Below are 12476 nucleotides of genomic sequence, written 5' to 3' on the forward strand. Positions count from 1 at the left end.
AACAGAAGATAAAAGTTATATTAATCAAACCTGTATAGTGAATGTCCTTTATGATATGGCAATCTTAAATTCAGTAACAAAAAACCTGGAGTAGCATATTTTCATGAGAATAAAACACAATCTTTAAAAATAGAGAAGATGCCTACAAAAAAACAATACCGCTAAGTTTGTTACAGTCTATCTCCTAAATAATCTTTCAATAGCAGGAATCGTGTTTCACACAATTTTTTCCCAATAGCAGCGCCAGGCCAAGATTCACCTTTTATGTTCATTGACACCCATCTTCGAGCACAGGGGCCAACATCAGGGGTATACAGTACGCACAGATTGTGAATGGTTTTCTGGTTTCATAAAATTTATATATATAGCATAAACTCCACTGGTCTAATTACAAAACATTCTACTTATTTAAGCCAAATGATAATTTATCTCACAAATTATTTTTAAATTTTGATTTATTTTTAATTTTTTATTATTATATGTATTGTTTGAGACACGGTCTCGCTGTCAACCAGGCTGGAGTGCAGTGGTGTGATCTCAGCTCACTGCAACCTCACAGGCTCAAGTGACCCTTCTGCCTCAGCCTCACCAGTAGAGGGACTTAGAGGCTCGCACCACCATGCCTGGCTACCTTCTTTGTATTTTTCACAGAGACAGGGTTTCACCATGTTGGCCAACCTTGTCTTGAACTCCTGAGCTCAACGGTTCTGCCTGCCTCAGCCTCCCAAAGTGCTGGGATTATAGGTATGAGCCACCGTGCCCAGTCATATCAGAAGTAGGGGTCAATACCTTGACATCTGTGCATCCATGAATCTCCAAAATCTCATGCACAATTTTGGATCTGCCTGTACTGCATTATTCTAGAAGCAGGAATTTATACAATTCTCAAATAATCTTTAACTTCAAAATCCACCAAAGGTTAGAAGCCATAATTATAAAAAATTTCTAGGTATACTTTTAAGATACAGGGATTATTATTATATTTATAAATACAGGGATATTATATATCCATCCCCAAAACATCAAGATTTCCTATATTGCCCTCCTTCAAAAGGGTGTATAATAACAAAACAGATATAATACATTCAAAAAAGAGCTCAGTGTTTCCAGGAATACTACTATGAATCCTCTTGTAATTAAAAAAAAAATCACATTTCGCTTTTCTCTCTTTGTATCTTGGAAGTCCTAAAAAGTAGTAACACTTCACCAGTAATAAGTAGTCCTTGAAAGCCATATGGTGGCAGAATTCCTGGTTAAAAAACTTAAGAAATGAAAGACACAAGTAAACCCTTGAAAATATTTTTGAACACCTGCAAAATATTTTTTATATTTGCTAAAATAGAATTCAGATAATCCAAAACTGAACCCAAAACGTACCTTTTCTTTGATTCGAGCCTCCAAATTGTGACGCTCCCTTTCCATTTCTTCAATTCGACGTGTCATAGGAATCTGCCCTTCTTTAAGTTTTTTGACCTCTTCCTTCACTCAGTCATGAACAAGTTTTACTTCTTCATATTCCTGATGAACATTTTCATATTCCTTGCAAATAATTCAACAATTAAAGTTAATGAACTGCTTAAACTAACACATATACTAAAATCAAGATACAGGCTGCAACCAAATCTAAGAAAAGATTGTTTTGATATTCCTTTGGCAGTTCTATTAATGTGAAATTTGTCCTCTGAGACAACTTCAGAAAGAGTAAATACCAATGTAATGGTTTAATAACAGTCTTGATAATCACTGAGCATTTACTTCTATCACTAGTTCACATTCTTGGACTTCCACCTTGTTCTCTGAAACATATCCGAATGGCTATGAAAATGTGACTTACCTCTAATCCATCAATAAAGAAGAGATACAGGGATGTATGAAGAAGCAAAAGAAACTCAAGTATGTTAAGGGTAAAAATGAAAAAAAGAACAAAAGAAAAATGGGTCAAAACAAAAAGAAAAAGCAGCATGTAGGTGAAAGTGATGTCTGTCATGTGACAGGAGTATCTGCTAAACAAAGATTAAGTGGCACAGTAAGACAACATATAAGAGAGAATGGGAAGATGGTAAGAAAAGAAAAAATGAATAAACATAAGAATACATCAAAAAGAAGAAAAAAGAAAAAAGGCAAATCAATCTTAGAAAAAAATAGGAAAAATCAAAAGATAAACTGAGTGAAGCAGTAATAATGGACACAGAGAAAATGAAAGTTAGAAAAGCTGAAGAAAGGAAAATTTAAGAATCATGAAATGATGGAACAAGGTAGGGAGAAGCGGGGAAGACAGAACAAGAATGCCACAAATATAGCCACTTCAAGCTATAACAATTATTTTCATTCTAACTTTGGAACAAACACTACAAAACTTTCTTACCTAACTTGTTCTACCTATTATAAAGTAATGCAATGAGGGAAGTGAATCTTTAATCTGAACTATAGTCTTAAATTACAAATTAACATCACAGAGTGATTAGAAAGAACAGATTAGCCTCAGGAAAATTATAAAACATGTGAGTAGAAGATTATAGTTAAGACACATCAGCTGCATCTGTAACTGAGGCTGATACTAGTGGCAAACCCCAAATAAATTCTTAGTGACATGACTGAAGACACTCAGATTTAATTTTCTGATCATTAACATCTTAAAAAAACAAAGAACTATCTGTTGAGGATGAAAATCTGAAAGAAGAGCACTGCGTCAATTATTATTTATTATATAGTAATACTAGCACACAGCTAATGTGATAAACTAGTAAAAGATAGTCTGGTGTGGTGGCTAATGCCTGTAATCCCAGCACTTTGGGAGGCAGAGGTGGGCACATTATGTGAGGTCACAAGTTTGAGAACAGCCCGACCAACATGGTGTAACCCCATCTCAACTAAAAATACAAAAATAAAATCAGCCAGGCATAGTGGCACACACCTATAATACCAACTACTGGGAGGCTGAGGCAGGAGAATCGCTTGAACCCGGGAGGCAGAGGTTGCAGTGAGCCGAGATCGCACTATTGCACTCCAGCCTGGGTGTCAGAGTAAGACACGGTCTGAAAAAAAAAGACATATGAATTTTATTATGTGTAACATACAAAGCCAAAAATGAAAAAGCAGCACCTAACTTGAATACACAGTAATTAATGCTTTCATTACAATTACTCTGTTACTTAAAGAAATATTTATTTTGCCTCTAAAAATTATGACTTACCACCCATGGCCTTTTTGCTTCAAGCATCTCAATCAAATCTAAATGTCGCTTCTGTTCATAGAACCTCTCCACATCTTGTTTATATCTTTCATTCCTCTGAACCATTTTCTGTAGATATTCAGTTTTCTCTTTGCATGAGGTCTACAATAAATATATGTTGAACAATCAGATTAACTGAAGAAAGACAACAGGTCAAATCTTTTAACAATGAAAAATAAACAATGATAGCAAAATTTCGCAATAAAGAATTCACAATTCTTAACTACGTAGACTCCAGCCTGGGCAACTGTGAAACCCTGTCTCAAAAAAACCCCAAAACCTGTGTAAAAGTAACGTTCATATCCAAGTTCTGCTCTAGAGTCTACAATTTATTAACATTAACTGTAAAGAAGCCCTGCCACATCTGAGTCCAAGCTCTTCTTGTCCAAAGATAAGAGACGTATCTGCTCCATCCACTTGAAGGATAGAAGCAATTCACTTAATATACATGAAAGCTAGACGAAAGCTGTAAAAGTGATACACAAATGAAAGGTAGTATTACTAGGATTAGTATGTTAAACAAACACTCATGACTGAAAGGTCTTAGAAACTAGATTAAAGAAAGCTAAGAATTCACTTTTATGTTGTGAATTAATAAATACAAAGATGTACTCAAAACCTAGTAGAATATATGCTTGCATGCTTGTTTTCTTTCAGAGGATGGTCGAGAGTGTAGGTAAGTGTTTCAAGTGAAAGTATGAGATTGTTTGATGTAGAGAAAGATAGAAGAACACAATATCTGAAGTAGGATAAAATAATTATAAAAAGCTCAGAAGAATTCCTTTGATTATTCACTTTGAGTAAGGATAATAACAACATTCTCATCCCTGTCTGGTGGATAAAGGTAAAATAATAACATTTAATTACAGTAAAATACATATTATTAAGTATAGAAAAAGCAATTGGTTCCAAGATTTCTATGCTTACTAGCTGGCTGACACACCAAATCCCTGTGACACAACATACCTTTATAACAAACCTGCAGATGTACCCCTGAACCTAAAATTTAAAATAAATAAATAAATAAATTGTAAAAAGGATTTCTTTTTTTTTTTTTTTTGAGACAGAGTTTCACTCTTGTTGCCCAGGCTGGAGTGAAATGCCATAATCTTGGCTCACTGCAACCTCCGCCTCCCAGGTTCAAGATTCTTCTGCCTCAGCCTCCCGAGTAGCTGGGATTACAGTGCCCACCACCATGCCTGGCTAATTTTTGTGTTTTTAGTAGAGACAGGGTTTCACCATGTTGGCCAAGCTGGTCTGGAACTCCTGACCTCAGGTGATCCATCTGCCTTGGCTTTATAAAGTGCTGAGATTTCAGGTGTGGGCCACAACCCCTGGCCAGATTTCCCTTTTTTTTGGGACAGGGTCTCACTGTCACCCAGGCTGGAATACAGTGGTACAATCATAGCTCACTGCAGCCTTGACCTCCTTGGCCCAAGCAATCCTTCCACCTCAGCCTCCCAAGTGCTAAAAGTACAGGCATGCAGCACCATGCCTGGCTAATTTTTGTTATTTACTTTTTTGTAGAGACAGGGTCTCCCTATGTTGCCCAGGCTGGTCTTGAACTCCTTGACTCAAGCAACTGTACTGGGATTGGAGGTCTGAGCCACAAAACCCAGATTAAAAGATTTATTATGAAAATTTACTGTATTTGTTTTAGTTGCTGGGATATAGAAAAAAGATCCATTAAATAAAACACCTTTACAAAGGATATGCTATAAAAGTATATTTTTATGTTTATTAAAGGTGAAAATAACCAACAATATTCCAATTAAATGTATAATTCTCTTGCAAAGTCTATATTCTCTTGCAATATGTACAGTATTCTTACACATAGCAAGTGTTTGTGCCAGGCCCTATGTAGATAATGAATGAATGGAAGAACACTGGAACTTCCTGAGATAAAAAATTTTTTTATAATACTATTATTGGTTTCTTAAAAATTCAATCAACATTGCTTGTAGCCATTACTGGGGGGAAAAATTAATTAATTAATTAATTAATTAACAGTATGTATTTGTTGAAATAGTCAACCTTTTTAAACTTCACATTATCAGATCCATTCTCACTCTGTCACTTTAACCAATGATATTAGCAGTACAATCCTTAGGCGAAAAAAAAATCACAAATATAAATGTACTCAATGAATAAATACTACTATTCACTCTCTCACATTTTGAGATACAGAAATCAGTAAGAAACAATACAAACGAGTTGCCTATTTTAAAGTACCTCAAGCTGTTTTTCTTTTTCCCTGAAGTTTTTTAGTTCACAGTGATATCTGTGCATTTCTGGGGGACCAATGGACTTTTCAGTGGCTTCAAGTAGTTCAATTTTGCTGAGTTTAGCAAATTCTCCAACTTTGTCCTAAAGCACGAAAATTAAATATTAGCAACTATCATTTATCTACAAATATCTTCAAAAGGTATTTTCATGCAATCCTTACACTTGTTAAGGTAAAACTCATTTAAAAAAAACCTTTGATATATAAACCATTTGAACCTTATTCTTTAGGATAATGAAGATAAACTTAGAGTATAAATTGTTATCTTTTTTATTATCTTTAAAATTTTTTCTATGCCAGTATTTCAAGGCGCTGAAATGTTTATATACGAGTAATAAAAATGTGGGAATAAAAGAACACATAGTCCCAATATGAAAATGATCACAGTCTATTACATATCACTTGAAATGTTAGAGGGTTTAAAAAGAAAAAAAAGGCAATTTCAAACATCTGCTTCTGGAGATAATCTGACATCAGCTGATGAATGTTAAATAAAAAGCTTTAAAATGTTTAAGTTTTATTTAATTTGCACATTATGAAATCATCACCGTGTTTCTGAACAAAAAGAAATTAATAGTCACTTGACAGCATTCAAAGTCAAATTTAAGAGGTAATATGACTTCAACACACATTATCAGCATTTTTATTTCTAATAAACAAAGTATAACAAGATTTTAGAAGGTATAAGAGTTTTAGTGTATCTAATATTTTACAAAAACAAATACATTGACTAAAAAACTGTTTATTAACATTTTAAGGGTCAACAAATAGAAGCACATAGCTGAGCTACTCTCTGAACCTAAAAATAATACAAGTTTATTTCAAAATACTCTCTCATACCTGAGGTAGAAACTGGCAAAGATTTCCCACTTGAATATTTAAGGCTGCAACTTGCTCTTCCACTACTTTCTATGTGGTAGATTTTTTTGCTGATAAACCAGAAGGACTGACTTTTTTGCCACATCAATCTCACAGGTGATTACAAGATTTCCAGAAGCCCTGAACCTAATTAAAAAATAATTTAAGAATCTTTATATTCAAAATACATACATTAGCTTTGAGATAAAATTTTCAAAATTGTCTTGCGCCAAAGGTGTCAGATAGATTATTATTATAATTTTTATTCCTTTTGGTATTTTGGCCCCTCCCAAGAAAACCTTGGCATTTTGTAAGTAATACCATAAGTGACCACATCAGTTACTTACTCAACATTCAAAATTATTTAAACTATTAAAACAAATGTCAATACTAATTCACAAACACTACTTGAGGAGTCGCATATCTGGAGTTGTTTATCCTTCAATTATGATGCTATTCTTCAATTACATGTGCTGACTGCAACCCAAAAGGTGTTGGTATATTAAAGGGTAGAGCAGTTAAACCTTGAAACTCCCCCTGCTCAGAAGATGTATGAATGAAAACTGACTCTTAGGCATGTCCAGAAATCAAAACTACCCATACAGGTAGCCCATGGATTCCTCACCATGTCCTCCACTCTGAATTCAGAGAGGATTACATCACATGGATATAAAGGAAGATTAAGCAATACAGAATCTGAAAGAAGGGTATTTACTTATTTCTCGATTTTAGAAGTATCACTGCTCCACACCTCCCATCTATTCATCCATCTTCTTCACTGGGATTCAGCAGCATGTGGTAGAAAGATAAATTATTGGTATCCAATCGCTAAATGACAATAATAACTTATAAATGCTGTATACATAGATTACATTGTAATCAGGCCACTTGAAACAGTAAGATTTTAGGACTTTAAAGGAGGTATTTTCAACTTTCATTTCCAGGAGAATGATTAATAAAGTACCCTATTGATCCACCTGCTGTAAACAACTAAAAACAAATATCTTAATAGATGAATTTATCCGTTAGCATAAAAGTAAGTAATTCTGGCTAACATCCTAGTACAGGTGGAAACCCAGAGTAGAAAAATAAAACTGGCTTTCATCTTGAGGGGATTTGCCCAACCAGGTGATCTTGAGAATTCATTTTCATGATCTGCTGGTAGAGGACAAAAACAGACAAAGCCCATAGCCATGTAAGAGGGAGACTCCAACTGAAAGCCATACCTAAGGGACATACCCTTTGTAAGGGTAAATTAGGAATACTTCATTGCTACCACCATAAGCTGAGAATTCTATACACTGTGATTCTGAACTGAAAGGATTCAATGGTCTCTGGCAGAAGTTAGTAATTTCCTCTGCCAGAATCTATGTTATCTTCAAAGAATTAACACAGATAAAGTTTAAAGGAGAAGAGTAGCTTACTAGAAACATGCACATAAGAAAACAAAGCATCAAGAACACTAGCAGAAATAGCAATGCAAAATATGAAAGATATATGGATGACTAAGAAAGCTTAAAACGTTTAATAAGAATTCTAGGACAGGAGACAGAGAATGGGTCAATAGCAACATTTAAAGAGATCATAAATAAGAACTTTGCAAAACTGATGAAAGACAACAAATCACAGGTTTAAGAGTCTCATTAAATACCAAGAAAAATAAATAAAAAATAAATCCACGCCTAAATATATATGAAACTAAAACACTCGGAAAAAAAAATGAGTTTATAAGCATCTTGAGAAAAAGAGAATGATTACTATCAAATAAACTCAGATCAGATTTTATGGGGCCGGATGGGTGGCTCTTGCCTGTAATCTCAGTATTCTGGAAGGCCAAGGTGGGAGGATAACCTGAGCCCAGGAGTTTAAGACCTGTCTGAGTAACATGGTGAAACTCCATTCTCTATAAAAAATAAGAAAAGCTGGGCATGGTAGTGAGTTGCCTGTAGGCTGAGGCAGGAGGATCACTTGAACCAGGGAAGTCAAGGATGCAGTGAGTCATGATCGTGGCCACTACGCTCTACCTGGGTGACAGAGTAAGACCCTGTTGCCAAAACAAAACAGGAAGACAACAACGGTATTATACTATGATACTTCAAATATTTGAGAAGAGACCTGTCAATATAGAATTTTATATCCACGACATCTTTCAAGATTTAGAACAAAATAACATCATTTTCAAATTAAAAACTGAGTGTTCCAACAGAAAACCCTCATAAAACAAAACTTTAAAGAATATCCTTTTGGCAGAAAGTGATCCCACAGAGAAAATCAGAAATGGAAGAAGGAATGAAAAGCAAAACAAACAGAAATAGCTGAGGTAATTTTAAACAAACACTGACAACATAATTAATATATTATTAATAATAATGTCTTGAAGAGTTTTAAAAAGACAGAAATTTAAAAGCATGTAAGTTCAGGGAAGTTATTAAGAACAAAGTTGGGCCGGGCGCAATGGCTCAAGCCTGTAATCCCAGCACTTTGGGAGGCCGAGGCGGGTGGATCACGAGGTCAAGAGATCGATACCATCCTGGTCAACATGGTGAAACCCCGTCTCTACTAAAAATACAAAAAATTAGCTGGGCATGGTGGTGCACGCCTGTAATCACAGCTACTCAGGAGGCTGAGGCAGGAGAATTGCCTGAACCCAGGAGGCAGAGGTTGCGGTGAGCCGAGATGGCACCATTGCACTCCAGCCTGGGTAACAAGAGCAAAACTCCGTCTCAAGAACAAAGTTATAGCACTTTGTTAGTGCTATAGTCTAAATATTCAGTCCAGACTTCAATAAGGTTTCCTGCTAAAATTCCAGTAACTACTAAAACGAAAGAATGCAAGATGACAAGGAAAAATGAAAGAAATATCTGACAAAAACAAGCAAGAAAAGAAATGCTGAAGAGTGTGAAAAACAAAAAGCAGAGAATAACATAGTAAAAATAAGTTCGAACATAAATTATATTTGTAAATTGATTATATGCTTTACTTAAATGACTACAGAAAAAAAATAACACAGCTATTCTAGTTTAAATGAGATAACAAAAGATATTAAAAACATGAATGAAAAAAGACAACTAGAAAAATCCTAGGGGGAAAAAAAAGATGCTAACTACATTAATGGCAAACTAAACTGACTTTAAGGCAAAAGAGAGATCAAGGTCAGCATCTAACAATACAAAGTTGAAATCACCAGAAAGATAAACAATTTGAATCTTAGATGCAACTAATAATGTCCTAGAAATACATAAAGCAAAAATTGACAGGACAAGGATGATTAACAAATCTGCATAGAGAAATAGTGTAACCTTTACCAGTAATTAAGGAATCAATCTGACAACTGAAATCAACAAAAATATAGAAGATTGACAATGTAACTAACAAACTTGAACTAATGGACACATACAGAACACTGCAGATATCTACAAGAGAAAACTTATTCTTTCAGCCAAAGAACAATTACAAAAGTTCACTACAAAAAGAAAGAAATTTCAAAGGATTAGTAACATAAAACCAGTACTCTATGCATTTAACTGCAATACAATCAAAGTGGAAACTAATACTAAAAAATAAGAAATCACTACATTATAATTAGAAACAACTTCTAATTACAAACTCATAAAGAAAATACTCAGAACTGAAAAACAGTAAATACTATATACTAACATTGGAGAGAGAGAGCTAAGGCAATACTAAGGGGGACATTTGTAACCTTAACTGTTCACATTAGGGTAAACAAAAGACTGAAAATTAGTGCTATAAATATCCATTTCAAAAAATGATTATCAGTCAAGGTAAGAACAGAAATTAATGAAACAGAAAACCATGATATAAAGCAAATATAAAAGTTAGTTCATTGAAAAAAAACTACTAAAATTGACAAATCATTTTTAGAAGACACTTAAATACTGTCATATATAAGATAATACATATATACTAAAAACTCATATAGGAGGATAGTGTTCATGTCATTAAAATTTAAAACTAAGAAAAATGGAAGAATTATTTACAAAATATAAATAATCACAGTGATCTAAGAAGAAATAGAAAAATATAAGCAACCCATTTACTACAAATAAATGAAATCAGTAGTTAGAAAAAAAATGAAATTAGTAGTTAGAAAAGAAAAAAGAGCCAGATGATTTCTTTGTTGTTGTTTTTGCAAGACACCCTACAATACATATCAGATTATTTTTGGCAGGAAGTTTAACCAAACATTCAAACCACAAATATCTTTCACAAACAAAATGCAGATGTAAAAATCCTAAATAAAATATTAGAAAACCAATCTAGCAATGCATCAAAAACTATGACCAAACTGGGTTATTCTAAGAATGCAAAATTGAGCCAACATTGCAGAATTAATTAATTCTTCAATTTAAGTGATATGGCCAACGCAATAAATACTGATGATGAACTCTTTGTTCTCAATTTACTTGACTTATCACCAGTATCAGACACAGCTGATGGACAACTGACTCCTGAAGTTGTTCCAAGTACTGGTTTCCAGGTACTGTATTCTTCCAACTCACTAGCTAATTCTGTTTCCTTTCCTAGTTTTCCCTATGTTCAATCTCTAAACGGTGCACTGTAGCAGATAAGTTCTTAGAACTCTTCTTCTTCTTTTTTTTTTGTGAGACAGAGTTTCGCTCTTGTTACCCAGGCTGGAGTGCAATGGCATGATCTCGGCTCACCGCAACCTCCGCCTCCTGGGTTCAGGCAATTCTCCTGCCTCAGCCTCCTGAGTAGCTGGGATTATAGGCACGCACCACCATGCCCAGCTAAATTTTTGTAATTTTAGTAGAGACGGGGTTTCACCATGTTCACCAAGATGGTCTCGATCTGTTGACCTCGTGATCCACCCGCCTCGGCCTCCCAAAGTGCTGGGATTACAGGCGTGAGCCACCACGCCCAGCCCAGAACTCTTCTTTATGTATCTCTGAATCATTGGTGATTTAACCCATCATAATACTAATTACTTCCCAAATGTGTTATCTTCTGCCCAGACTTCTCCCAGAATGACAGGTTTATCTATTATCTAACTGCCCAAACCTGAAATTCAGATGCGCGTGCGTGCGTGTGTGCGTGCATGCCTGTGTTTGTTGAAATCCTGAGTTCAAGCAATCCTCCTGCCTCCCCCTCCCTAAGTGCTGGGATTAAAGGCATGAGCCACCGTGCCCAGCTCTGACTAAATATCTACTAGGCATCTCAAATTTTATCATGTTTGATTTTGAAAAGTACCTTTTTAAAAAAAACATATTAACATCTCTGAAATTGGGATGCACATTTCAAACTATCTGTTCTAGTTTAATTTTAATTGGATGCTACATCATACAAGTGGTGGCATCTCAGTTCAATGATGTATGATCTACTCTAAAATGATCTACTGATCAATCTTACTCTCAAAACCTTCTGCAGTAGGTCTGTCTGCCTCAGTTAATGGATACTCTTCCCTTAATCATGCCAGACACCTTAGAGTCTCCCTGATGTCTTGCTCCTTCTCCCACACCCTACATATAATTCATAAGCAAATCATAAGCTACTATCGTCTCTAATAGGGTTGTTCTATTAGTCACTTAACTGATATTCTTGCTTTTGTCTTTGCTCTCTTAAAGTCTACTTTCCACAGAGCAACCTAATCTAGTTAAACTTTTAATTTACATCACATCATTCCTCTGCTAAAAACCTGGTGGCTTCACAGCTTATGAAATAAAGCAAAATAAATGCCAAGCCTTACACTGAAAATAGCCTTGACTCCCTGGTATTTTCACAGCTTACCTTTTACTATTCTCCTTCAATTCGATCCAGTCACTGTGAGTACCACTTCAGAGCCTTAGCATTTGCAGACCCCTATACGTGAATTAATATCCCCCCAATTATCTCCATGCTCATTACCTTCCCTCCTTCTGGTCTTTGCTTAAATGCTATCTTCTCAGTGAGATCTTTTCTGATCAGCCTATTTAGAACTGTAAAACTCTACTCTGACACTCTTATCTTCCTTTCCTGTTTTATTTTTCTACTAGCACTTATCACAACCTAACATAATATATAGTTTACTTATCTAAGTGTCCCCCCCTTATTCCAACTATAAATTCCATGAGGGAAGAGTAC

The 12476-nt window shown here is 34.9% G+C and overlaps 1 pseudogene across 1 annotated transcript in view; it reads right to left on the reverse strand.

The window, feature by feature from the left end:
• LOC100408827 (structural maintenance of chromosomes protein 5-like) overlaps positions 1–11623 on the reverse strand; it is a 63925-nt pseudogene extending 52302 nt beyond the window's left edge. Inside the window, exons 1-5 of the transcript XR_013524879.1 lie at positions 11571–11623; positions 6357–6521; positions 5465–5599; positions 3194–3334; positions 1378–1539 (exon numbers count right to left, since the gene is read on the reverse strand). The product of XR_013524879.1 is annotated as a structural maintenance of chromosomes protein 5-like (transcript). The remainder of the gene's footprint in view (positions 1–1377; positions 1540–3193; positions 3335–5464; positions 5600–6356; positions 6522–11570) is intronic.
• Positions 11624–12476: the final 853 nt, after the last annotated feature.

The sequence above is a fragment of the Callithrix jacchus genome, chromosome 1 (assembly GCF_049354715.1).
Source record: "Callithrix jacchus isolate 240 chromosome 1, calJac240_pri, whole genome shotgun sequence".
Lineage (NCBI taxonomy): Eukaryota > Metazoa > Chordata > Mammalia > Primates > Cebidae > Callithrix > Callithrix jacchus.